The sequence below is a fragment of the Euprymna scolopes genome, chromosome 13, assembly GCF_053919585.1.
Source record: "Euprymna scolopes isolate OS-2025 chromosome 13, ASM5391958v1, whole genome shotgun sequence".
NCBI classification, from domain to species: Eukaryota; Metazoa; Mollusca; class Cephalopoda; order Sepiida; family Sepiolidae; genus Euprymna; species Euprymna scolopes.
This window is the reverse complement of record NC_136494.1, coordinates 49359456-49386762: the sequence shown is the minus strand read 5'-3', so window position 1 is coordinate 49386762 and position 27307 is coordinate 49359456. Positions and strand designations below refer to the sequence as shown.

At 35.7% G+C, this 27307-nt stretch overlaps 1 protein-coding gene across 4 annotated transcripts in view; it reads left to right on the top strand.

Moving 5' to 3' along the window:
- Positions 1-1218: 1218 nt before the first annotated feature.
- Positions 1219-27307, top strand: part of LOC145292010 (tyrosine-protein phosphatase non-receptor type 4-like) — a 973203-nt gene continuing 947114 nt past the window's right edge. For 2 of the 4 annotated variants that reach the window (XM_080138005.1, XM_080138003.1), the window contains exon 1: positions 1219-1853. The gene's annotated coding sequence lies outside the window, so the exon portion shown is untranslated. The remainder of the gene's footprint in view (positions 1854-27307) is intronic. The other 2 variants (XM_080138007.1, XM_080138006.1) reach the window with 1 other exon arrangement.

The following is a 27307-nucleotide window of genomic DNA, read 5'->3' as shown; positions in this document are numbered from 1 at the left end:
CTCCCCATTAGGGAACGACCTGCTTGCTTTCACGCCTCCTTTGAGGGGACTGGAAGATAGTGGGCGTTCCATTTGATGATTAGCGAGTAGGTAGGGAGGGACCCCTTACTAACCCGCCCCCATTATATAAAAAAAAAATATAAAAAAATATCTTTGTTTTGTAAATATTAATTTTGTTTTGTTTTTTGTAAATTCTTTTTTAACAGAATGCATGTCGCCTGCCATCCCGTAAACTGATTTTAAATAGGTCCATGGTAAGAATGAAGGCGTTTTAGTATGATAGTGATTCTAGTCTAGGAATAAACTAATAAAGTACTTGTTTTCATGCAAGTCTAGCCTAGCTTAGCATAGACCCTCGCACACCCCACTTCCCCCTACTGGCCCTGGTGCTTAAGCTGCATCGGACCCCAAATGAGGCCTTAGTAGTAGATAATGCCAAGGTCGTCGACGTGAGGAGAAAGGAAAAAAGCTGAACTCTCTCCGTATAAGACTGTTTGATGCGTTTTATACATTTTTGGCTCCAGAACATGATTGCTCCTGCTGATATTTTGGCTTTTGGAAAAGCATTAAAAAAGACAATCTTCTTAAGTTTTTCATTGGTTACTTGTGTCACATGATGCTGTTTTCAACTACGTCCACAAAAAATATGTTCATTTTACTTTTGTTGTTTTGAGAAAAGTGTGTGGGCGTATTTGAAATTGTGCCGTTGCTGACAAAACCTATTTTTGTGCAAAATACGCGGGGAAAATTTAAATGAATAAAGATTCGTTTATTTGCGCACGAGCGTGGTGTGTGTGTGTGTGTGTGTGTGTGTGTGTGTGTGTGTGTGTGAGAGAGAGAGAGAGAGAGAGAGAGAGAGAGAGAGAGAGAGAGTGGAGTGACTGCACAACTGCTAACAGACATCTCAGCATCATTTCTGTATCTGTTATCTTTCTTTACCTATTCCCCAATTTTTTTTTAATATCAATTAAAAAAAATAAATGACTTTTCACCCATTTAAATGTTATATGCTACAAAAATATTTTTTCATAATAATTATATTATGGTCGTCAAAAATGCTCCAATCGTCTCTGAGCAAAATGAATTTAACTTTTAAAGTGTCATATGTGTCCAAGTCCAAGATAACAGGAGAAACAACATTTTGCGATCAACGCGTCGCGTCACATCTTCGGGGTTTTTTTTTTTTTTAGTATTTTGGAAAAATTAAAGTTTTATTTGAATTAATGTATCTTATGCCAGCAAAAATCAATCAAGCTAGAATATTTTAAAACCAAAAGACGTTGTAAAATCTAATCATAGATTTTGTTTTCCCGTCAAACAGAGCTCTTGCGAATTAAGGTCTTTATTATAACTGGTCAGATCACGATTTTTCTACGCGGCTAACATTTCTAGTTAAATGACGATCCCGGGTGTCACGTGACAATATCATTCCGCCATGTTGGCAACTGAGTCGTCCATCCGTCAACGCTGGCTCGATAAAAAAAAAACTACAAACTCCAGATTATTCTCAGAATCAGTAGCATAATTTAAGTGTGGCACAAAACTACAATTTACTATCCCAAATGGAGTAAATCGATAAAATAATTAAGCACTTTTACTTTTCTTACCTTACAAAAAAATAAAAAAACAAACAAACAAACAAAAAACTTCTGCGAAAGCTTTAAAAAGAACTTCTTCCTAACATCGGACACTTCGAATAGAGAAAAATTATAAACACTGATACATTTTCAAATCTGCCTTTAAATTGCGAGCGGTCATTTTAAAGAATTCTTTTTGTCCTCCTCCATGACTTGATAAAACTTTTACGCGCTGAAAGAAGGTGCTTCTGCTTCTTCGTCCTTCACACAGACTTGGTAAGTTAAAAGTACAAAATAATCCAAAACTGAAAACTTTTTTTACTTTTAAATATTTTTTGCACACCCATAAAAACAATTGTTTTTGCTTTTCACTAATTTTTAAGAAAAACAAATTGTTTTGTTTTTATATCGATCATTTTTGGAAGATATTTTCTTGGTATTTGATCAATAATCAAATATTAACCACTTGACAGAATATGAATATTTTTCAATTACAGCAATAAGATCAGAAATTAGTGAATGTGATTTCACTGCGATTTTGTTTTAATTTGAAATTTGACATTATTTAACTATTTCATTTGTAATTTGTCGTTTAATTAATTAAAACATAATTAGAATTCAGTAGTATCTAAAAAAAAAAAAAAAAAGGGGCCATATTGATTTATAAAAAATTTCCTTTAAAAATTATAACAGCTTATACTTTAATGATTTGTAATTATTTTTGTAAATTTTATTTGTAAGTTTTTGAGTAATTTCAACAATTTAAAAAATTCCATAAGTAAAATTATATTAAAACAGCAATTTCTGTTAGATCTGCTATTTTAAGAAAGTTTTTACAAAAAAAAAAAAATCGAAACGACATAAAAAAAAGTTGAAAAACTGTTTCAGAAAAAAAAATGTTTTCAGAAAAAAAAGCAATATCCTTATTTTATGCATGAATATTGAGGACTTAAACAATCCTAAATAACGATCTTTTATTTGTTTACTCAATGTGTTAAGTTAATTTGTGGGGTGGGGGGGAATAATAATGCATTTGCAGGTGCGCTTTTAAATGTTGACTTTTTTATTTTATTTTTAATGAACATTGTCATGTCAGTTGAAGCTTCATCAAAAAGTAAAACATTATAAAGGTTTGCATTTAATATAGTTACATATATATGTACATATTTTGTATGTCATTAGAATAAAATTCCAAAGGTTTTGTTTTCCCCGGCAGTGAATCGAACCTTCGCCGAGAAGATTGAATAATCTCCCCCTTCTCCTCAAACAGTAGACAGACTTTAAGTTTAAGTTGGTGGAAATTAAATTACTTCAACTTAAAAAAAATCGATTATTTATTTGTTTCTGGTAGGATTTCACTTTGTGGTAGAGAAATGAAATTACACCGTAACATATCTATCAATCTCCTCTGTTTCTATTTACACAAGGCTGTACTCGTAAAAAATATTAAACATCAAATATAACAACAAAAACATGAAAAAAAAAAAATAAGAAGAATGTCCTTCATAAACCTCAACATTAAGCGACTAATAATAATTGAGTAAAATCTAGCTATATGGAATTTAACCGTGAAAACTGATAGGGACTATGATGTAAAGAATTAATGGTAAAATTTTACTTTGAGGCCCGTCTCACGTTCGTATATATATATATATTATTTTGTTGTAGATTTCTGTGTGGTAAAAATGAATCTGCTAATCGTTTCCGTCGCAGGGAAGTAGTTTTCCTTATATGAAGAAATTACTTTTTCAAAAAGCGGTTGGTCACTTTTCCATGTAAATTGAACTTAAAATGAGCACTCACTTTCTGGCCATCAAGTGAGGGGGGGCATTTTTTGCTTGTTTATTGCCTGAAAGGTTTTTTTGTTGCTTTTTTTCTGCTTTCAATAAAGACACGAGGAAATTGCAAAAAAAAAAAAAAAAAAAAATTTTTTAAATCTGTACACAGATACGTATAATTCCTTGTTATCAGTAGTGACCATTTCTGTACGTGTAAGCGTGTGCTTATTTTGCTTGCAAGCAAGTAGGTTTCCAGATATTAAGCAATGTAATTCTATATATTAACAGTGGTGGCTATTTCTGCATGCACAAGTATACGCATATTTTTGATACGCACACTTGCGCGTACAGAAATGCCCACCACTGATAGCATATAGAATTACATTGCTTAATATCTGGAAAACTACTTGTTTTTCATCTAATTTTAAATTGTCCGCCAAAGATAACTATGCTATGTGAGAAGGTAGTTTGGTACGTAAGTGCGTGCGCAAATGCACATTTAACAGCCTTCATTTATGCTACCCCCAAGCTTGCGCATAGCATAAATGAAGGCTGTTAAATGATGGAAAATAGTCTCACGATTCAGGGGTTAATACCATGCAAATGGTAAATTTGCGACGGAAATGGTTATCTTTTAAAACACACCAAAATCTAAAAAAAATATATACATTTTCTATATGAACGTGAGTAGGCCTTAAAGTAAAATAACCAAATTATCACTACAAAACTGCAATTATACATATTACAAAACTGAAAAGTTCAAGATGGTTCATGACAGAAATTAAGCCAAAACAGTACTTTTTTTAATAGATTTAAAAGGAGGAATTTAACCACAAAAGAATGAGTTTCCACGAATGCTATTTGTGTGCAAGAGGTGGAAAAATTCCCTTGATTAGGGACAATTATTATATGTTCATTCAGTACGACGTGAAACTGGAAACTGAATTTGCGCTCTTTTCGGGTGTATCACCCAGGCATATAAAAAAAAAATGGACTACCATTCAAGGCAACTTACGACTGACAACATTGGAAGTGCTTTAGCTATGCAAATTTTTTTTTTTTACAAGGTGGTCACCACTTATCAAGGCCCGGAAGCCACTCAGGAATAAGGGTTATTGTAAGTACAGTACATTAGTGTGGATATTTAGAGTGTCTACTTAAGGGGGCGGTTCATCAGGAATTTGTTTACATTGGACATCCAAATTGTAGTCAGGAGGGAAGCAGGCAGATGGAACAGAGTTCCACAGGCGTGCAGTTCTAAGAAAGAAGCTTTGTTCATGGAATCTACGTTTTGATTTAGGCATAGATAAAAAGTGGGGAAAGTTTGACAGTGGATTCAGCTAGACGGGTGTTTTTGTAAAAGATTGGCGAGGCGGGGACCAGAGATTGGAGTTCAGACGAGCACCTGCCATGGAAATAACGATAAAACAAAGATAGGCTCACAACGTCTCTTCTGTGGGAGAGAGGTTGCAGGGAAGAGAAAAGGGCATCCCCCACTAAGCCACAAAGTCTATTTTGTACTCTGTCAAGGCAGGATAGGCTGTTTTTAGCAGCTCTTGCCCAGATATGGCAACAGTATTCCATCCTTGGACGTACTTGGCTTTTATATAGATAGAGAATTGCATCAGTAGTGAGATATCTTCTGGAGCGGTAGAAGGATCCCACCATCTTTCCAGAGACCTTGGCAACAGACTTTATGTACATATTCCATTTCAGATCAGGAGTGAAGGTCAAGCCCAGAAGCTTATCAAAACATGGGGCTTCTCCTAGACGAGAGCCATCCATTTCAATTGAGGCCAGATGGGGGATCAGAGCGTTGATTATGTAAAGATAAGAGTTTGGTTTTAGATGTATTAAAGGTAACCAGCCACGTCTTCCCCCCCACTGAACCACTCGTTTGAGATTAGAGGAGAGAGAATCAGAGAGAGCTTTGTCATTTACAGCCTTGTTCTTGTACAGGGCATACTGATGAGGTTTTCCAGGGTGTTGGAAAGCACTTCTCCTTAAGGCAACGTTTAAACAGTTTCGTAAGTATGGGAGCAAGTTCTGGTTGAAGCTTTTTTAACACTATAATTGGGATGCCATCAGGGCCAGTAGCTTTACTGGAATCAAGGTTCTTGATTAGCTTGGCGACCTCATGCACAGATATTTGTATGTTACCTAGCTTGTTCTGTGTTATAGAAGGAAATATGGGGAGTTGATGGCCTTCTTTGCATAGGGTAGAATTAGCTGCAAAGTTCTTGGCAAATAGTTTGGCCTTGTCTGAAGCTGACGAGATAACCTCTGGATGATTGATAATGGTTGGGATAGAACGCACACTTCTGTTCAGGATCCTATTTATTTGCCAAAACTGGTGGGAACCAAGCCGCTGATAAGCTACTTTGGATTTAACAGACTGGCATATAGCTCTCTTGCATTTTTGATTACTCTTTTACAGTGGTTGCTGGCGTTCCTGAAAGCAGCTTTAGTCTCAGTGCATCTATTACGTTGGTAGCTATGGAAAAAGTGATTTCTGTGCGCGATGGCAGCAGCACATTCAGGCGAGAACCATGGCTGGCTGATGGGTTTTTGTTGGAATTTTTTAGATAGTATGAATCGATCTATGCCTACAATTAACCATTCGGTGAGGTCTGATACTATAGAGCACACATCATTTTTAAACATGGAATGTAGATCAGATATAAATGTACGGAAGCTATCCTAGTCAGCCATAGAGTATCGGTATACAGTACGGTGGAGAGGTACGTCTGTAGACTTATTACATTTCATTTTTATTTTAACTGATACAACAGAGTGGTTGGAGGATCCTAGAGGAGAAAGAATGGAATATAAACATAGCTCAGGGGAAGTTGAGAGAAAAAGGTCTAGGAGGCTTGCATATTGACTTGTAGTATCGGGCACACGGGTGGGCTCGCGAACAATCTGAGTGAGGTCATAAGCAATTGCAAAATCATGACAGAACCTCCTTTCATCGTCCGTCTTATTTGAGTGGGTCAGCCATTCCACATTATGGACATTGAAGTCACCACAGATGTGGATGTTAGCCGAGGTGTGTGCAGACAGGATGTGGTCTATTTTCTCAGATATGCTTTTAAAGATAGTAACTCTGCTGTTGTGGGGCCGATAGAGGGCAAATATAGATACAGTGGTGTAAGCAAGTGCAACCCGGAAGCACATATAAGGTAAATTAGGATCTTCTCTAGAGATATCCCTGCCACATGGGAAGCCATCTTTAATGTAGGCACATATTCCATGCCCATGGCGATCTTGGGGGTCAGATTTAGATTTTAAGTTAGAGTACCCGTTAATTATGAACTCATCTAGGGAAGAGGTCGGCCCTATTTCAGTTTCGCTTAGAAAGAATATGTCTGGTGTCGTCTCCTGTAATTGGATTTCAACCTCTGGAAGGTTGGAACGTAGACTCCTGATGTTGGAGAAGGAGACATGGTAGTAGGGGTCTACGTTGGAAGATGGGGTTCTAGGTTTATTCGAGTTTTTTTTCTGGAGATGTTTCATGTTGAGGTTTTGGGATTTGTGGAACAGGTCGGCATACTTGGTTAGAGAAAAAGACAGGAAATTTTTTTTTTTTTTTTTTTTTTTGTAGCACATGAAAAGGTAAAGCCGTAACAATTACTCACTAGTATGGCATCGAGAGGCCCCACCAGAGACTACTGCATGGTCCAGAGTCCATTCACCAAATGGCAATACAGCAGACCCAGTACTTTGCACCTGCTGATAGGACAGCCTCCTTCGTAGTTAATCCAAGGTTCGGGTCCCTGACTATCAGGCGGATAACGTCAGCCCAGACAAAACGTTTACCTCCAGCACCCTTACTAGTGTCCTGGCCACAAGTATAGACATAGAGACAGAAAAATTTCCGACATCTCAGACTACTACCGTACTACCGACCTTTAAAGCAGCTTTTTCTTCACCCTTTGTCAGAAAAATCACTCATTTGCATGAGGACTGAGGGACAAAAAAGGAGAAGCGAGAGTTACTGGAGCTGCCGATAACACATCCATTGTATTATCTACTCTCCATTAAAAAAAAAAAAGAAAAAAAGGGGGGGGATGAGTATAAGGGACTTATTAATATCTACTTAGTAAAAGTGCGGTGCTCAATTATCAATTCAGGACGCTTTTGAAGATAATCTCCCCTCCCATATTAATGGGTGGTTTTTTGGCATTATATATTTTGAGTTTGAATAATTCGAGCTTCACCTTATAATTAAAATCCAATAATTAACTTTTATCAATTTGTGAAGCTGGCTTAATATTAATTTACATTTGAGTTTAGATAATTATTCAAGATTTTAATTTGGGAGGTTCTTGTTTACATAGGTGACTTTTTTTTTTCTTTTCGTTTTACATGTAACAAGACGATATTGGTTAACAGCATATTTGACAAAGATTTCAGAACAGAACAAAAAAGCAAGACAAGATAGGTAAAATTTAGTTATGAGTTTTTAAGTCAAAGCTGTAATAAGAAAACCGTTAGCGGTAATTAGTACAAATTAGGTTCAACATTGGTTTTAAAAACCAGCTTATCATAATTGTTTTATAAGTTGCTGGGTAGTTTTTGATAGTGTGTTTGAAAGATTTAAGTTAATCTCTAAAAGGAATAAATGTCTTTTTACACGGATATGTTTTCACCATGGCTCCATAAACTCTGAAATTCAGCTAAATTTGAAAGTTAGATAAATGAATTGTAAAAATCCCTTGAAAGATAAAAAAAAACATCTTCAAAATATGATTGTTAAAAGATCAAACATGTGCATTATTTTTATTTTTTTAAATAAGCATTTATTTCAAATTTCAAATTTTCAGCTTATACAAAAGGCCTCGTCAGGAAGATTCAGACAATACTTTTTTTTACTTGCCATGATTGTGTTTGGCGCAGTCTTTAGTTGTTGAAGATAGAGGTTTTATCGTCCAGTTCAATGTGTTAGCATTCAATCTTACGCACACGTGTTAAAATTAATATCAGATTCACAAGGAAGTTCTTGTGGTTTTTAACTTTTACATTTAGACGAACATAGCTCAAACAAAAATTTATTGATCGAAATAAGCACCATCAGAATCAACACACTTTTGCCAATGCAAAACAAGTGTATTTATGCCAGTAGTGTAAAAAATCTTGCATTCTGGTGGCGATGAAGTCACTGAAGGCGTTTTTGATATCGCTTAGGTTTTTGAAGCATTTCTCATGCAGGAAGTTGGGATGTTTGAAAAATTGTCAGTCTGTAGATGAGAGGTCTGCAAAGCATGGGGGATGAGAAATAGTTTCGTAGCCCAATTCATTAAAACTCTGCAGGGTTGGTTTAGCAACATGCAGTTGGGCATTGTCATGGAGGAGAATTGGGCCTTTTCTGTTGACTAATGCTGGGTGTTAAAGTTTCTGATACATTTCATCCATTTGTTGACAATACTTTTCTAGTGTTATTGTTTTGCCTGCATTAAAAAAAAAACTGTAATAGATGAGACCGATCGCAGACCACCAAATGGTCAACATTACTTTATTTTGTTGCAACTCTGGCTTCGGGAAGTGTGATGGAGTTTCATCAGTGTCTAACCACTGAGGTGAGCATCGCCGGTTGTCATAAAGAACCACTTTTCATCACAAGTCACAACCCGGTCGAAAAACATTTTTGTTGCGTAAAAAGAAGGGAAGATGGTATTTCATAATAGTATTTCTTTTGGTTGTCGTTCAATTCATGAGACACCCATTTATCAAGCTTTTTTCTTTATAATCTCTCTCCAGTGGTTGGAAATCATTGTATATGTTATGTCTTATTCAGAAGCAAGTTCTCGAACAGTTGTGCGTGGATTGGCTTTGACTAAGGCTCTTAACTGATAGTTGTCAACATCTGATGGCCAACCACTACGCTCTTCATCTTTAAAACTCTCGTTGCTGCCACGAAATTTCTTAAACCACCATTGTGCTGTGCATTCAGTAGTGATTCCTGGACCAAACTCTTCATTGATATTGCAAGCTGTTTCAGCAGCTTTTCGGCCTAACTTGAATTGAAATAAGAAAATTGTGCGACTTTGCTTTTTTTCCATCTTATATTCAATGTTCTGAAAAGAACACAGTCGTTTTAAAGCAATAGTAATTTAAACAATTTGATAGAGCGAAAAACGCTCTTTAAAATGATATATAAAGTAAAGGCATTATAATGAAAACTTATTTGAAAATACATCATTTGATATTAAAATTAAAAATTCCACAAGAACTTTGTTTTCGACCTAATAGAAATTCATTGTTCAGAAGCACAATAAAAATGAAATGAAAAAGATAACAGTTAAACAGTGGATTTCTGTTAAGTTTTGAGACATTGTGTTGAAAAAAGATGGTGGCGTAGTTCAGATCAGTAACCAAAATGGCGGCCAAGAATCAAATGCGGTCCGTGGCGTAGTTAACGGCGAACTGATTGAATCCAAAATTCAACAATTTTTATGATAATTTGGAAACGTTTTCATTGGTTGTTTAGCACAGCCGGTGCTTATAAAAATGATTGGTGAATCCATTTGTCTCCTACACCCATTACTCGTCTGATGGGGAAGGTCTCCTAGTGGCCTCGGCTGCAGGGAGACAGGGTAGAAGTACTCGTCAAGGATTCGTTCTTGACACTCAGCCCGACAGGTGAGGGGCCGGGAACCAGCCCAGCACCTGTCGGACTGAGGTACGCCACCTGGGTAATACCTAGGAGGTCCACTCTTCCAGGCCTTGCCACTGGGCTTTCCGGTGGAGTAATTTTATAGCTTACTGCCTGAGGCGCTCCTACCAGGGAATGCTGACATTTTTACAATTGCAGGAGTGCCCCTCCTTTAGGAGAGCCTGCTGGTTTCCCACTTTCCGGCCTTGTGCCACATTTTGCTGAGGTGGGCAGCAAATAAATCTCTACCCCCATTAGGAGTCAAAAACATTTTACACACACCATTTTTTTTGATATAATGGAAAAAGCCTTTCGGATTCAATTTTGGTTTGACTTGAGAAAAGGGAAGAAAATAAATAAATAAATAAAAATAAACAAATAGATGAACAAAGAAAAATAAACCAATAAAATAATTGTTTTTGGTTTTGGGGGAATTTGTCTTTATTCTCAAAGAATTACTAATATATTGGTATAATGTGTGCAAAAAGAAGCCATTTTTTTATGACATTGAGTTTATTTATTTATTTTTTGATACATAAAAATAAACACTTTTCAAATATATATAAACATACAAATGGAATGCTTTTCAAATTCATATAAACATATGCACAAAAATTCACAAATATACATTTTTTTTTTTTAACAAATGTTTGCCAAAAAAAAGATACAAAAAAGAATTATTTGACAAATAAGAAATTTATAAAGAAAAGGTTTTAACAAGTTACCTTCTTTTTTTTTTTTTTTTACAAAAACTGGAAACATTATGTTAGTTTAATTTGGTTAGTAAGGTAGAAATAGTCACAGTTTAACGTTGTGCCCGGGACAATTTACAATTTTTTTGTGTGCTGTTCATGCTTCTCTTTTTGGGTTTCTGAAAAGAGATTTATTCATAATTAGATTCCAAAAAGTTTGGTTATAAAATGTCTTAATTTTATTCTTTTTATAGGTTTAGTGAAAATGTCGGCTATATTATTTTCAGACGTCACATAAGAGTAATAGATTTTTTCCTTATTTCATCCCTTATAAAATGATATCTGATATCAATATGCTTCGACCTTTGATGAATCATAGAATTATTTGCTAATAAGATACTGCTCTGATTATCACAATGAATTACTATAGGTTTTTTACTTAAATCTGGTTTTAAAATAGATTTTAGAAGGGTGTTCAGAAAAATTGCCTCCTGCACGGAATAAGTAAGAGCTACATATTCTGCTTCAAAAGTAGAAAGGGCAACAATTTGTTGCTTTTTAGTTTTCCAAGAGATCATAGGTCCAGTCTTTGACAGTCTAAAACAATACCCCGTTATACTTTTTCTATCCTCAGAGTTACCCCAATCTGAATCCGAAAAGCCTTCTAAATTTAGAGGATATGTATACTTTTTAAATATTAAAGATTGTTCCTTGGTTGCTTTTAGATAAGGAAGGATTTGGTTTGCACGATTAAGGTCTTTAATTGTCGGTTTCGATAAGTTTTGAGATAGCTTTATTACAGTGTAACATATGTCAGGCCTTGTTGCAGTCATCAAGTAGATGAAGCTCCCTACCATTTTCCTGTATATTCGATTATCTATGGATTTTGTTTCGGTCCCTATATTTTTATTTATGTCCATTTCGACGGGAGTTGAACGCGGCTTACAATCTTGCATTCCGAACTTGAGTAGAATTTTTTCAATGTATCGTGATTGGTTCATAGTTATAGTTTCATTTTCACAGGTAAATTTTATACCAAGGAACCATGACAGTCGTCCAAGATCGGCCATTTTAAATTTTTTATTTAATTCATTTTTAACATCTTTTAAAGTGTTGTCACAGTTTGAGGCGAGTAATATATCGTAAACCCAAAAAACCAAAATCAACAATTTATTACCTACATGTTTGGTATACATGCACGCGTCTATGTGACATTGTTTGAATTCCTGTTCTATTAATAATTATGGGGTGTTAAATTCCAATTGTGTGCACTTTGTTTTAGTCCATATAACGATTTATTTAATTTCCACACCCAATTTTTATTTTTCATTTTAAATCCCTCTGGAGGGTAAATGTAAATTTCACAGTCAATCGGAGCATTTAAATAAGCATTCTTTACATCCATTTGATGTATTTTTAAATTGTATTGAGCGGCAAGTTGTAATAAAATTCTAATTGTTGGTGATTTTCTGAATTAATCGGCTCATAACTTTCCAGTGCGCTGTTTAACGAATAACAGTAATCCACGGCGTAATCTTGTATCTTTTCAATTTGTAAGAATTCTGGCCTTTTTCGCTCCCTTATTGGGTATCGACATGTCTGGTTAATATTTTCTTCAGAAGTTCTACTGTAATTGTCATCGTTATTAATATTTTCATTGTAATCGATTAAGATGCTAGGTAATATTTCACGTTTTTCATCCACTGGATCGCCATTTTTTAAATTTAATGTATTATTTAATTTTACTCATCTAACCCTTTTTATGGCATTTTGGTTTGGGAAGTAGATTAAATATACTGGACTATTTTTATTGTAACCTACGAAACACCTTTTTCGCTTTTAGTATTTAGTTTACTGGTGTTTTCTATAAATGGGAAACAATCAGAACCAAATAGATGCATTCTGTTCATTTCAGATTTTACACTGCAAAATGCTTCATACAGCATTTTTTTCTTATTGAACAATCTATTTCTGATATATGCTGCTGCCATTAAAGCATACGTCCATAAACTATGCGCTAATTTCGATTCGATAAGTAGGCATCTTGTCATCTCAAAAAGGGTTCGCCATGCTCTTTCAGCGGTGCCATTTTGGAAGGGGGAATACGGCGCTGATTTTTCGTGTTTAATATGGTGGTTAATTTAGCAATACACATGGCCGTTAAAACGCTTTGGATAATCAGATTTCAAGGGGTTTCTGCTAAAATAGTCATATTTTAAAAACCAAAGCACTTTAAGTCTTCAAAATACCACCGTTTTGTTCAAAAATTAATATTCTTTCAAATGAATTAGTAAATAATAACATACATTATATATTTTTTAGAGTTTTAAGCAAATAAAGTGATAAAAATGTGAACATCATAAAACAGCATTTTCTGTAAGATTTTGTAATGATTTCTAAACATCCGTACACTGTGTTTCTGTGAAAAATTTTTTAATGAAATTTGGAAATTAGCCAAAAGAGATGTCATTTTTAATCATTTCGAGTGTCCGAAATTCATTTGACGACTCGTTTTTTTGTTGTGTTAAAAAGATGTTGCAATATTTTGAACTTGTAATGGGGTATGATTCCACATAGTCGGACAATTCTATTTATAAACGATGCTGCTAGGAACTGACGAATCGAATTAATTCACGTTCTGCTACCAACCAATCAGAAACCAGAATTGCTTCATAAATATTAAACCTTTTCTGGAGCAATTTCACATGTCCCCCCCCCCCCCCCCCCCGTCTCGACATGGTAAGAATATTTTGCTCTGTGGAACTGTCTACTGCAAACAAAATTATTTAGAACAACGAACCATCTGAAACTTTTATGAAACTAAACATGGCTTACACTTCTAGAGGTTATGCACCCAGCGTGCGTCTTTATTACGATGGATCCGAATCAAAATTCGAATTGTGGCAAGTTAAATTTCTAGGATATCTACGAATCCAAAAGCTACACAAAGTACTTCAAACACAACCTGAAAACAGAAACGACCCCGACTTCTCATTGAAAAGAACGCAACTGTGTTTGCGGAATTAATACAGTATTTAGATGAGCAAAGTCTATCACTGGTAATGAGAGAAGCCCTGGACGATGGCTACAAAGCATTGAACATACTGAGAGCGCATTATTTATCGAAAGGAAAACCCAAAATTATTTCTTTATACACTGAACTGACCTCTCTAAAACGAATGGAAGCCAAAACTATTACTGATTATATTATAAGAGCCGAGACAACTGAAATTCTTTAAAAATGTCTGGTGAAGTTATAAGTGACAGTCTGTTAATTTCCATGGTCCTTAAGGGATTACCGAGTGATTTGAAGCCATTTACCACCGTGATAACCCAGAAAGAAAAACCCATGACTTTGAGCCAATTCAAGGTAGCACTCAGAAGTTACGAAGAAACTGAAAAAATGATCACAGAAAAAAACGAATCCACAAACATCATGAAATTTAAAAATACACACATAAAAACACCAAAATCGAATTATACCCATGCCAGGAATAAAAAACGCAACTTTGCTAAAAGCAGGTTTTTTCCTAAGAAAAGTACAAAAATTATTTGCTATAATTGTGGACGACCTAATCACAAGAGTTTCCAATGTAGATACAGGACTCAAAATGGCGACTACATTTGTGGGGCCATGGCGCATCTGATTACAGAGGAATCTGATTTTGTCAATTTTGATCCCAACTTGAAGCCACAGGGTCATTTTGTAGAACTAGCTGACGGGAGTAGAGTCAATGATATCGTTTTGAAAAGAGGCAATTACAGTATTTAGATGAGCAAAGTCTATCACTGGTAATGAGAGAAGCCCTGGACGATGGCTACAAAGCATTGAACATACTGAGAGCGCATTATTTATCGAAAGGAAAACCCAAAATTATTTCTTTATACACTGAACTGACCTCTCTAAAACGAATGGAAGCCGAAACTATTACTGATTATATTATAAGAGCCGAAACGACTGCAAATTCTTTAAAAATGTCTGAAGTTATAAGTGACAGTCTGTTAATTTCCATGGTCCTTAAGGGATTACCAAGTGATTTCAAGCCATTTACCACCCAGAAAGAAAAACCCATGACTTTTAGCCAATTCAAGGTAGCACTCAGAAGTTACGAAGAAACTAAAAAAATGATCACGGAACAAAACGAATCCACAAATATCATGAAATTTAAAAATACCCACATAAAAACACCAAAATTGAATTATACCGATGCCAGGAATAAAAACCGCAACTTTGCCAAAAACAATTTTTCTCCTAAGAAAAGTACAAAAATTATTTGCTATAATCGTGGACGACCTAATCACAAGAGTTTCCAATGTAGATACAGGACTCAAAATGGCGACTCCATTAAAAATGTAGAGAACTCTGTTAGCGAACATACATTTTTATTTTCGTGTACGTTTAATGCTTCAACAAACAATAATAATTTTCTTGTCGATTGTGGGGCCACGGCACATGTGATTACAAAGGAATCTGATTTTATCAATTTTGACCCCAACTTTAAGCCACAAAATCATTTTGTAGAACTAGCTGACGGGAGTCGAGTAAATGATATCGTTTTGAAAAGAGGCAATTCGAAAATCTCGCTAAAGAACAATAAAGGTGAACAATGTTTCTGTATTCTAGAAAACGCTCTTCTAATCCCAAAATTTAGACAAAATATATTTTCTGTACAAGCTGCCACAAAACAAGGTGCAAATATAAACTTAAGCCCCAATAAATCAAAACTGGTATACCCAAATGGAACTGTATTCGACATTAAAGAAAATGGAAGACTATATTATTTAAATAGCGTAGTCCCATCGAAAACCGCCTGCCATGATCTACAGACATGGCATAAAATTCTTGGACACTGCAATATTCCTGATATCAAAAAGTTGCCGACTGTAGTTGATAGAATGAAAATACAAACATCAAAAAACTTCAACTGTGACATCTGTACGCAAGGGAAAATGACAAACTATCAAAGCAAGATACCAGACAAAAAGGCCATAAAAATCCTATCAATGGTGCATTGTGACTTGAACGGTCCCGTAGAACCGATGGCCAGAGAACATTATAGATATGTGTTGAATTTCGTAGATGACCATTCAGTTTTAATAATGGTTTACTTTTTAAAGAACAAATCTGATACCCTGCTAGCAACTAAAAAATATCTAGCCGACATGGCTCCCTACGGTGAAATCAAGTGTATTCGCTCTGACAACGGTACGGAATTCACCAATAAAGACTTTGAACTTTTACTAATTAACCATCATATCAGGCATGAAACCTCAGCTCCTAGATCGCCACACCAAAACGGGACTGCTGAACATGCGTGGCAGACACTTTTTGAAATGGCAAGATGCCTACTCATTGAATCAAAATTCCCTAAAAACCTCTGGACGTACGCACTTATGGCGGCAGCCTATATACGCAACAGGTGCTTTAACAAAACACTATCTAAAACTCCATATGAATCTTTCTGCGGTAAAAAAACAAATTTAAGCAGAATGCATATATTTGGTTCAACTTGCTTCGCATAGATAGATAAAAAGAGTAAATTGAATATTAAAGCCGACAGAGGTATATTTCTTGGATACAATAAAAACAGTGCAGCCAATTTAGTATTTTTTCCCGAAAAAAATAAAATAAAAAGAATCCGATGTGTAAAATTCACAGACACGTTTAATTTTACAGACGAAAACCAGTCATATGAAGAAGATAAAATTATATTCCCTCAAATAATTAAAACAAACAAAGACAATAAAAATGACGGAGATGAGAGTGTCCATGATGATGATGATGATAAAGTCGAAAGATATCCCAAAAGAAATAGAAGGCGATCCGATTTTTTTATGGTCGACAATATAAAAGATTATCAAATCAACTATTGCTATTCGATGGAAAATGCGCCAAAAAGCTTTAATGAAGCAATTAATTCAGAACATTGTGATGAATGGAAAATTGCCATAAAAAAATAAATAGATGCCTTAACCGAAAATGATACCTCTCCCAAAAGATAAACCTGTTATTTCGACAAGATGGGTCTTTACAAAAAAAAAAACTACAGCATCAGGCGTAGAACAGTACAAAGCTAGATTTGTTGCTAAAGGGGGTACTCTCAGATTTACGGTATAGAATATTTTTCTACGTTTTCACCGACCACAAACCTAACGACAATCAGAATTTTACTGCAAGTCGCATCACAATATGACCTAAACATCCATCAAATGGACGTAAAAAATGCTTATTTGAATGCCCTTTTGACTGTGAAATTTATATTACCCCTCCAGAGGGATTTATAATGAAAAATAAAAATAGTGTGTGGCAACTTGACAAGTCATTATATGGTCTAAAGCAGAGTGCTCAGTGTTGGAACACAGTATTTCATGATTATATTATTAAACAACAATTTAGACAATGCGCTGTAGACTCCTGTTTATATACCCAACACAAAGACGATAAACTACTGATTTTGGTTTTGTGGGGCGATGATATTTTAATCGCATTAAATTGTGACATAATGTTAATTGATGTTAAGAACAAATTAAGTAAAGGATTCAAAATGACCGATCTCAGCAAAATATCCTGGTTTCTGGGGATAGAATTTACTCAAAGCAAAGGACTTGTTATGATGAATCAATCGACATAGATTGACAAAATACTATTAAAATTTGGAATGGGAGAGTGCAAGAAACACTCTACACAGGTCAAAAATGATATTAATAAAAATATACACACAGAATCTGAAATAATAAATGACACACAATATCGCCAAATTATAGGTAGTCTTATATATTTAATGACTGCAATCAGGCCCGACATATGCTATACAGTAACAAAACTGTCACAAAAATTAACATGACCGACAATGAAGGATTTAAACAGAGCTAAACAAGTCCTGTGTTATTTAAAAGGAACTAAAGAACAGAAATTAGTATCTAGAAAATCAAGAAATCCCCTAAAATTAGAAGGTTTTTCTGATTCAGATTGGGGAAACAACGAAGATCGCAAGAGTATATCTGGATATTGTTTCAGACTCTCAGAAAATGGGCCTATTATTTCGTGGAAATCTAAAAAGCAACAGATTGTATCTCTCTCTACGTGTGAAGCAGAATTTATCGCGATCACACACACAACCCAGGAAGCACTCTACCTTAAAAATATCCTAAAGGCTATTTTAGAGCCAGAATTAACTAAAAGCCCCGTAGTAATTAATTGTGATAATCAAGCCAGTATAGTCTTAGCACAGAACATGGTAATCAACCAAAGATCTAAGCGTATAGATATAAAATACCATTTCATAAAAAAAATGAGGTGAAAAAGGAATCCATTATTTTGAATTACATACCATCAGAACAAAATATTGCTGATGTATTCAAGAAACCCACAACAAGAATAAAGTTACACCGTTTTTTCTCAAAACTTGTTGGGGGGATTCGACTGAATAATTTTTTTTTTTTCACGGCCCTGTATGTATATAGTTTTCTATATATCAAAAATCAAAAAAAAAAAAAAAATAGTCCTGGACAAGACGTTAAACTGTATCCATTTTATTTGTATTAACATTTTAACCTACTAATGCATAACCAATACTTTTGCTGAAAAAAACAAAAAAAAACAAAACAAAAAAACTCTTTGTAATTTTCTTTTTCGACAAAATACTTTTTGCATGCTTATTTTAAGGCGCACAGAAATTACAATGGACTTTTTTTGTGCATATTAGTTTTCTTTCTTATTTTTCAAAAATGTCCTATCTTTTTTGCATTGTTTTCATTAACAAAAAAAAAAAAAAACTCTTTAAACGGGTACATATTGCAAGTATATTTATTTATATGTATGCGTTTTTTCTTTTTTCTTCTTTTTTTTACAAAACTGCATAATCAAATTTAAGAAATGGCTTCTTTTTCACATACCCACCCCTTTTTAAGGTTGAAATACCTTCCATTTCTTTTATTTCTCTTCTCTGTACACATCTGTATTTGACATTTGAACACAATTAAAAATGGTGTCTTTTTACATGCTAAAATTCTAAGATTCAAATGATTTCTAATTTTTTGTTATGTATAATTGAATATAAAATATATATTTATTTTTGAGCAGAATGCACACAAGGGACTTCTCCATTATAAAAAATAAGGAGGATGTTGCAATATTTTGGACTTGTAATGATCCCACACAGTTGGACGATTCTATTTATGAACGATGCTGCTAGGAACTGACAAATCAAATTAATTCACGTTCTGCTACCAACCAATCAGAAACCAGAATTGCTTCATAAATATTAAACCTTTTCTGGAGCAATTTCACATGTTCCCCCCCCCCCTCGTCTCGACACGGTAAGAATATTTTGCTCTGTGGAACTGTCTACTGCAAACAAGTCACCTCTCAAAATTGTTTAGAACAATGAACCATCTGAAACTTTTATGAAACTAAACATGGCTTACACTTCTAGAAAAGATTTCAAAATAATGAGTACTGAAAATTTTGAAAAATTTTATTCAAACACTCACTATTAAATAAAACTTTTAAATCTTTTTACTATGTTTATTTGTTAAAAAGATGATTGGACAGTGTTTTCTCTAGTGGTACGTAGCAATTTAAAAACATAATATCCGAAAAAATCGTTATGAATTTGAATCAACAGCGATAACATGGCGTAAACAGACCTTTTGTTTTTGTTGTTTATTTTATTTCAAATCGATTTTTTTTTTTTAATTGAAAATCTGTTTATAAATAAAAATTCTTACATGTTAGAGCTATTTTGTTATCAACCATATAATATTTTTAAAAATTGGGTAGTAGTAAATTTTAAAATATTTTAACAAGTGAAAATGTGAATTATCATTGTTTTGGTTCACGTGTACGAACGGTACACCCACTTCTAATTTTCGTCCCTTAAAAAATATTTTCTGTGAATTATTATCAAATGGAAACTAATCTACCTGATTATTTAAAATAAAATAGAAAATAATCAATATTTAAATATTTGTAGGAGGTGCTCAGTTAAAAAATAAAAATGGTAGGAAAAGACATGAAATGTAATTAAAAATCAAGATAACATTAATTCAAATTTTTTAACAATTTGTCAGCTTTAGCAAAAACTTGTTTCTTTTTTTATATTTAAATAGAATTTAAATACTTGATATTTTTCCAAGCATCATGTTTTCTGTTAGAGGGACGTCACTTTTTTAAATAACATTTATTTTTGTCTGTTTGTCATAATTCTTGTAAAGTTTCACAATGGGTATCAAACACCCTCTATAAAAAAAAAATCTTGCTTAATTCTATGTCTAATCCGAGGTATGAGTGGCAAGCCTCCTCCTAACACCTTTAGCCTTAACAATAACGCTAAGTACAAGTGGCAGAGCTCCCCACTAAACAAACTTCCTCTGTGAGTTCATATAGGCGTTAAAAAAAAGCATAAAAACGTTTAAAGAAAGTGCATATGATTAATCTCTCATAAAAAAATAAATTGGTCAACTGTCCTAAAATGCTAGGATTGTCTTAAAATGGTGAATTATTTTACATTTATGTGAAACCAACCCCCACTCTAAATTCTAAAATTGTTTTGTTTTTATCAAGTCTTCAGGATGTTCACACATAATTTTCCTTAGCCCTATCATTAACCCAAAGTCAGAGTGGCAACCTCCCCACCTTCTCATAATTGCACAAAGACCCTCTTAAAACCATGCATAATCGCATTTTAGAAAACAAACACCTAGGATTTATCTATCATAGGAAAAGGGGGGGGGTAACTGCCCTAAAACGCTCGAATGATTCAAAATGATTTCTCATTTTGAATCATTCTACATTAAATTCTAAAATAATTTTTATCTTTTATTAAAGTTTTCCAAGTTGTTCACATGCAAATGTCTATAAAGGTAGAATCACATATTTTTGAGAGGTGGTCAGATGGGGAGGAGTAGCAGAAGGTATTAATCTACAATAATACTAAAGAAATATTGCAATATATTCATTTTTAATCAATCCTAGATTTCGATTTCAGTTTTTAGCAAATAAAATGCATTACAACTAAACTTTGAGTTCTCTAACTTCATTTCTTTTAATGAATACATTGCACTTTTAAGCAACCGCAGCATATTTATGTGCATTTACTGCAGATTATTTGGAAACCACTCATTTCTGGAGATTTTCAGTAGCATATTCAGATTCCTTGCACAAAAATACACTTATATGGCAAATTTCATTGCTTAATCTTGTGTTTTAACAAAGATATAGCATTTTTACTGAAAAAGTAGTGCAAAAAATGTGACAAAACGCATATAGTCTTAAAAAAAAAAAAACTTCCACGGATTAATATGGGAGGGGAAACTATCTTCAAGTACTTAACTGGGAATGGGGCAAAGGACTTATACTAAGTAGATATTAATAATCCCTCTTACCTTTTTTTTTTTTTTTTTTTATGGACAGTAGATAATACAGTGGATGTGTTATCGGCAGCTCCAGTAACTCTCGCTTCTCCTTTTTTGTCCCTCAGTCCTCATTTCCAATGAGTTATGTTTCTGACAAAGGGTGAAGAAAAAGCTGCTTCTCAGGTCGGTAGTATTTTGTGAACAGTAGTCTGAGATGCCGGAAATTTTCTGTCTCTATGCCTATCCTTGCGACCAGGACACTAGTAAGGGTGCTGGAGGTAAACGTTTTCATCTGGGCTGACGTTAATCACCTGATAGTCAGGGACCCGAACCTTGGATTAACTTCTAAGGAGGCTGTCCTATCAGCAGGTGCAAAGTACTGGATCTGCTGTATTGCCATTTGGTGAATGGATCCTGGACTATGCAGTAGTCTCTGGTGGGGCCTCTCGATGCCATACTAGTGAGTAATTGTTACGGCTTTACCTTATCATGTGCTACAAAAAAAAAAAAAATCTTCCCGTCTTTTTTCTCTTACTTTCCCTCTCTGTACTGCTCTAACCAAGTATGCTGACCTGTTCCACAAATCCCAAAATTCTCAATATGAAATATCTCCAAAAAAACACAAATAAGCCTAGAGCCCCATCCTCCAACGTAGACCCCTACTACCATGTCTCCTTCTCCAACGTCAGGGGTCTACGTTCCAACCTTCCAGAGGTTGAAACCCAATTACAGGAGACAAAACCAGACATATTTTTTTCTAAGCGAAACTGAAATAGGGCCGACCACCTCACTAGATGAGTTCATAATTAATGGATTAACTTAAAATCTAAATTTGACCCCCAAGATCGCCATGGGCATGGAATATGTGCCTACATTAAAGATGGCTTCCCATGTGGCAGGAATATCTCCAGAGAAGACCCTAATTTAACTTATATGTGCTTCCGGGTTTCACTTGCTTACACCACCGCATGTATATTTGCCCTCTATCGCCCCCACAATAGCGAAGTTACTATCTTTAAGAGTATATCTGAGAAAATTGACCACATCCTGTCTGCTCATCCCGTGGCTAACATTCACATTTGCGGTGACTTCAATGTCCACAATGTGGAATGGCTGACCCACTCAAATAAGACTGATGAGGGGAGGTTCTGTCATGATTTTGCCATTGCCTATGACGTCACTCAGATTGTTCACGAGCCCACCTGTGTGCTCGATACTACCGGTCAGTACGCAAGCCTTCTAGACCTTTTTCTCTCCACTTCCCCTGAGCTATGCTCATGTGCCGTTCTATCTCCTCTCGGATCCTCCGACCACTCCGTTGTATCAGTTAAGATAAAAATGAAATGTAATAAGTCTACAGACGTACCTCTCCACCGTACTGTGTACCGATACTCTATGGCTGACTAGCTTCCGTACATTCATATCTGATCTACCTCTCCATTCCATGTTTAAAAATGATGTGTCCTCTATAGTATCAGACCTGACCGAATGGTTAATTGTAGGCATAGACCGATTAATACCGTCCAAAATATTCCAACAAAAACCTAACAGCCAGCCATGGTTCTCCCCTGAATGTGCTGCTGCCATTGCACACAGAAATCACTTTTTCCATAGCTACCAACGTAATAGATGCACTGAGACTAAAGCTGCTTTCAGGACCGCCAGCAACCACTGTAAAAGAGTAATAAAAAATCCAAGAGAGCTATATGCTCAATCCGTTAAATCCAAAGTAGCTTATCAGCGGCTTGGTTCCCACCAGTTCTGGCAAATAGCAAATAGGATCCTGAACAGAAGCGTGCATTCTATCCCAACCATTATCAATCGTCCAGAGGTCATCTCGTCAGCATCCGACAAGGCCAAACTATTTGCCAAGAACTTTGCAGCAAATTCTACCCTATGCGACAAAGGCCATCAACTCCACGTATTTCCTCCTACAACATACAACACGCTAGGTAACATACAAATATCTGTGCATGAGGTCGCCAAGCTAATCAAGAACCTTGATTCCAGTAAAGCAACTGGCCCTGGCGGTATTTCAATTATAGTGTTAAAAAAGCTACAACCAGAACTTGCCACCATACTTACGAAACTGTTTAAGCGTTGCCTTAAGGAGAAGTGCTTTCCAACACCCTGCAAAACCTCATCAGTATGCCTTGTATTTAAGAATTCAGGTGATAAGTAATCTCCCTCTCAGTACAGACCAATAAGTCTCCTGTGTCTCATGAGTAAGTTGCTGGAATCCATATTAAATAGTGAAGTAGTCAACCACCTCAGCAGAAATAACCTTCTTAGTGACACGCAATATGGTTTCCGTTCTGCTAGATCTACAGCAGACGTGCTAACAGTTATATCACATAGAATTAGCGAATCTCTTGACAAAGGCTTCATTTCTAGGGCAATTGCTCTTGACATATCAAAGGCCTTCGATAAGGTATGGCATAAAGGCCTACTTCACAAGATTTCCAGCTACGGTATAACTGGAAATGTTTTCTCTATCATTAAATCATTTCTCTCTGATAGGCTCATAAGAGTAGTGGTTAATGGGCAGAAATCAGAGGCCTGCAGTATTAATGCTGGAGTCCCTCAGGGGTCCATCCTGGGCCCAACTCTCTTCTTGATCTACATCAATGATCTCCTAAAACACATACTAAAATCATTCGTTGACATCTATGCTGATGACACCACTATCTATGGCAACACATCAAAGGCCGTAAATGACAACATTCTCTGATTCTCTCTCCTCAGATCTTGAGCGCGTGGTTCAGTGGGGGAAGAGGTGGCTGGTTACCTTTAATGCATCTAAAACCAAACTCCTATCATTACATCATAAACACTCTGATCCCCATCTGGCATCAATTGAAATGAATGGCTGTCGTCTAGGGGAGGCCCCATGTTTTGATAAGCTTCTGGGTTTGACCATTACTCTTGATCTGAAATGGAACACATACATCAAGTCTGTGGTCAAGGTCGCTGGGAAAATCGTGGGATCCTTCTACCGCTCCAGAAGATATCGCACTAATGATGCAATTCTCTATCTATATAAAAGCCAAGTATGTCGAAGGATGGAGTACTGCTGCTACATCTGAGCAGGAGCTGCTAAAAACAGCCTATCCTGCCTTGACAGAGTACAAAATAAACTTTGTGGCTTAGTGGGGGATGCCCTTTTCTCTTCCCTGGAACCTCTCTCCCACAGGAGAGATGTTGCGAGCCTGTCTCTGTTTTATCATTATTTCCATGGCAAGTGCTCGTCTGAACTCCATTCTCTGGTCCCACCTCGCCAATCTTTCACGAAAAACACCCGACTAGCTGAAACCACTGTCAATAATTTTCCCCACTCTTTATCCGGGCCTAAATCAAAACGTAGATTCCATGAACAAAGCTTCTTTCTTAGAACTGCATGGCTGTGGAACTCTCTGCCGCTTGCGTGTCCCCCCCCCCCGAATTTAACTTAGATGTCTTCAAGTCCAACACAAACAAATTCCTGATGAACCGCCTCCTTAAGTAATGACACCTTATCAAATCCCCAATACTAACTATTACTACGATACTATCCCATTGATTACTGTACGCATAATCTTTATCTCCGAGTGGCTCCTGGGCCTTGATAAGTGGTGACCCCTATGTAAAAAATAAATAAATAAAAAGGACGGAAAATATCCAAACACGCAGAGCATAAAAATCGTCATAACTTCCTTGATTTTAATTGGATTTTAAAAATTTAAAAAGATTCTTTATTAGCTTATCAAGCTCTTTCTATGTATACCAATATCGAAATATTTTAAGCCATTTAAATTTTTTCATGTGTATTGTTAGTTAATTAATAGAAGATCAGTCTTTACTAGTAAATTAAGTCCCATTGTCTGTGCGAATATATTTTACTGAACCATACGGGGCAATATCAGCTAAATATTTCTTAGTGGCGAGGATAGTGTCGGATTTGTTTTTTAGAAAATAAACCATAATTAAACCGGAAAAATCATCAATAAAGTTCAAAACGTTCCTTAGATTATTTCTCCCCATCGGGCTGATCGGACCTGCTAAGTCACAATGCACAAGTGAGAGAATTTTCGTAGCTTTTTTTGTCTGGCGTTCGGCTTATATCTTTTGTCATTTTCCCCTGTGCACACACATCACAATTTGGGAGATCGTCTGAAGGTATTATTTTCATGCCTTCGACTACATTTGGTAATTTTTTGATATCGGCTGTATTGCAGTGTCCTAGAATTTTATGCCAGGTTTCTAGGTCGTGACAGGCAGTTTTTGAGGGAACCATACTTTTTAAATAATATAATCGGCCATTTTCTTTAATGTCAAATACAGTTCCATTGGGGTATGTCAATTTTGATGCATTTTGGCCAAATTGTATATTCGCGCCTTGTTTAATTGCAGCCTGCATGGAAAATATGTCTTTCTTAAATGTAGGTATGAACAGAGCATTTTTTAGAATACAGTTACAGATTTTGCCTTTATTATTTTTTAGGGATATTTTAGCATCGCCTCTTTTCAAGACTATATCATTTATTTGACTACCGTCGACAAGTTCGATAAAATGACTTTATGGATTAAAGTTTGAATCAAAATGAATAAAATCAGATTCCTTGGTGATAACATGCGCTGTAGCACCACAGTCTACAAGGAGATTTTTACCGTTTGTGGTATTGTCAAAGTTACATGTGAATAGAAATGTATGTTCTTCCTCAAAGTTCTCAGCGTTTTTCACGGAGTCCATTTTAGAGCATTTATATCGACATTGGAAACTTTTGCGGTTGGGTTGTCCACAATTATAGCAGATAATTTTATTCTTTTTCTTGAGAAAATTACTTTTGGAGAATTTGTTGCGGTGAGGTGCGTAATTTTGTGGTGTCTGCTTTCGAGAAGCATTTTTGAACTTCATAATATTGCTGGAGTCATTATTGTCCATGAGCATACGATTAGTCTCTTCGTAACTGCGCAATGCCACTTTTTTTTTTTTTTTTTTTACATAGGCATCACCACATTATCAAGGCCACTCAAGGATAAGGGTTAAAGAGTGTACGGTAGACATTGGACAATATAGCAATATAGTAATCATTAGTAATGAAAATTTGGTAACTTATATAGAACGGCTCATCAAGAACTTATTTACGTTAGACTTGAACACAACCATATTGTAGTCAGCCGGAAAGCAGGAAAATGGAAGACAATTCCACAGGCGTGCAGTTTTAAGAAAGACGCTTTGTTCATGGAATCTACGTTTAGGTTTAGGCACAGATAAAGAGTGGGGGGAATTATTGATAGTGTGTACAGCTAGACGAGTGTTTCTTGTGAAAGTTTGGCGAGGGGGGACCATAGATTGAAGCTCAGTTGAACATCTTCCATGAAAATAACGATACATCGGAGACAAACTCGCAACATCTTTTCTGTGAGATAGAGGTTGCAAGGAAGAGAAAAGGACATCTCCTACGAGGCTACGAAGTCTATTTTGAACTCTATCAAGGTCCTTTCTAGCAGCTCCTGCCCAGATGTGGCAACAATATTCCATCCTTGGACGTATCTGGCTCTTATATAGATAGAGAATAGCATCAGCAGTGAGATATTTACCGGATCGATAGAAAGATCCCACCATTTTTCCAGCGGCCTTGGCAACAGATTTGATGTAAGTGTTCCATTTAAGATCAGGAGTAAAGGTCAAGCCCAGAAGCTTGTCAAAACTTGAGGCCTCCTGAAGACGAGAGCCAATCATTTCAATTGATGCCAGATGTGGATCAGAATGTTGATGATGTAAAGAGAGAAGCTTGGTTTTAGATGCATTAAAAGTAACCAGCCACTCCTTTCCCCATACTACGTGCTCAAGATCAGAGAATTGGAGAGAACTTGGTCGTTTACTGTCTTAGATGTGCTACCATAAATGGTAGTGTCGTCAGCATAAATGTCTACAAATGATGTAAGGATGTGATTTGGAAGATCATTAATGTAGATCAGGAAAAGAGTTGGGCCCAGGATGGACCCCTGAGGGACACCAGCATTAATAGTGAGCTTCTGATTTTTGCCCCTCAACTATTCTTATGAACCTATCAGAAAGAAATGATTTAATAATTGAGAAGACATTTCCAGCTATACCATAGCTAGAGATCTTATGAAGTAAACCTTTATGCCATACCCTATCAAAGGCCTTAGATATGTCAAGAGCAATTGCCCTAGAAAGGTGGCCTCCGTCGAGAGATTTGCTAATCCTATGAGATGTAAGCACATCTGCTGTAGATCTAGCAG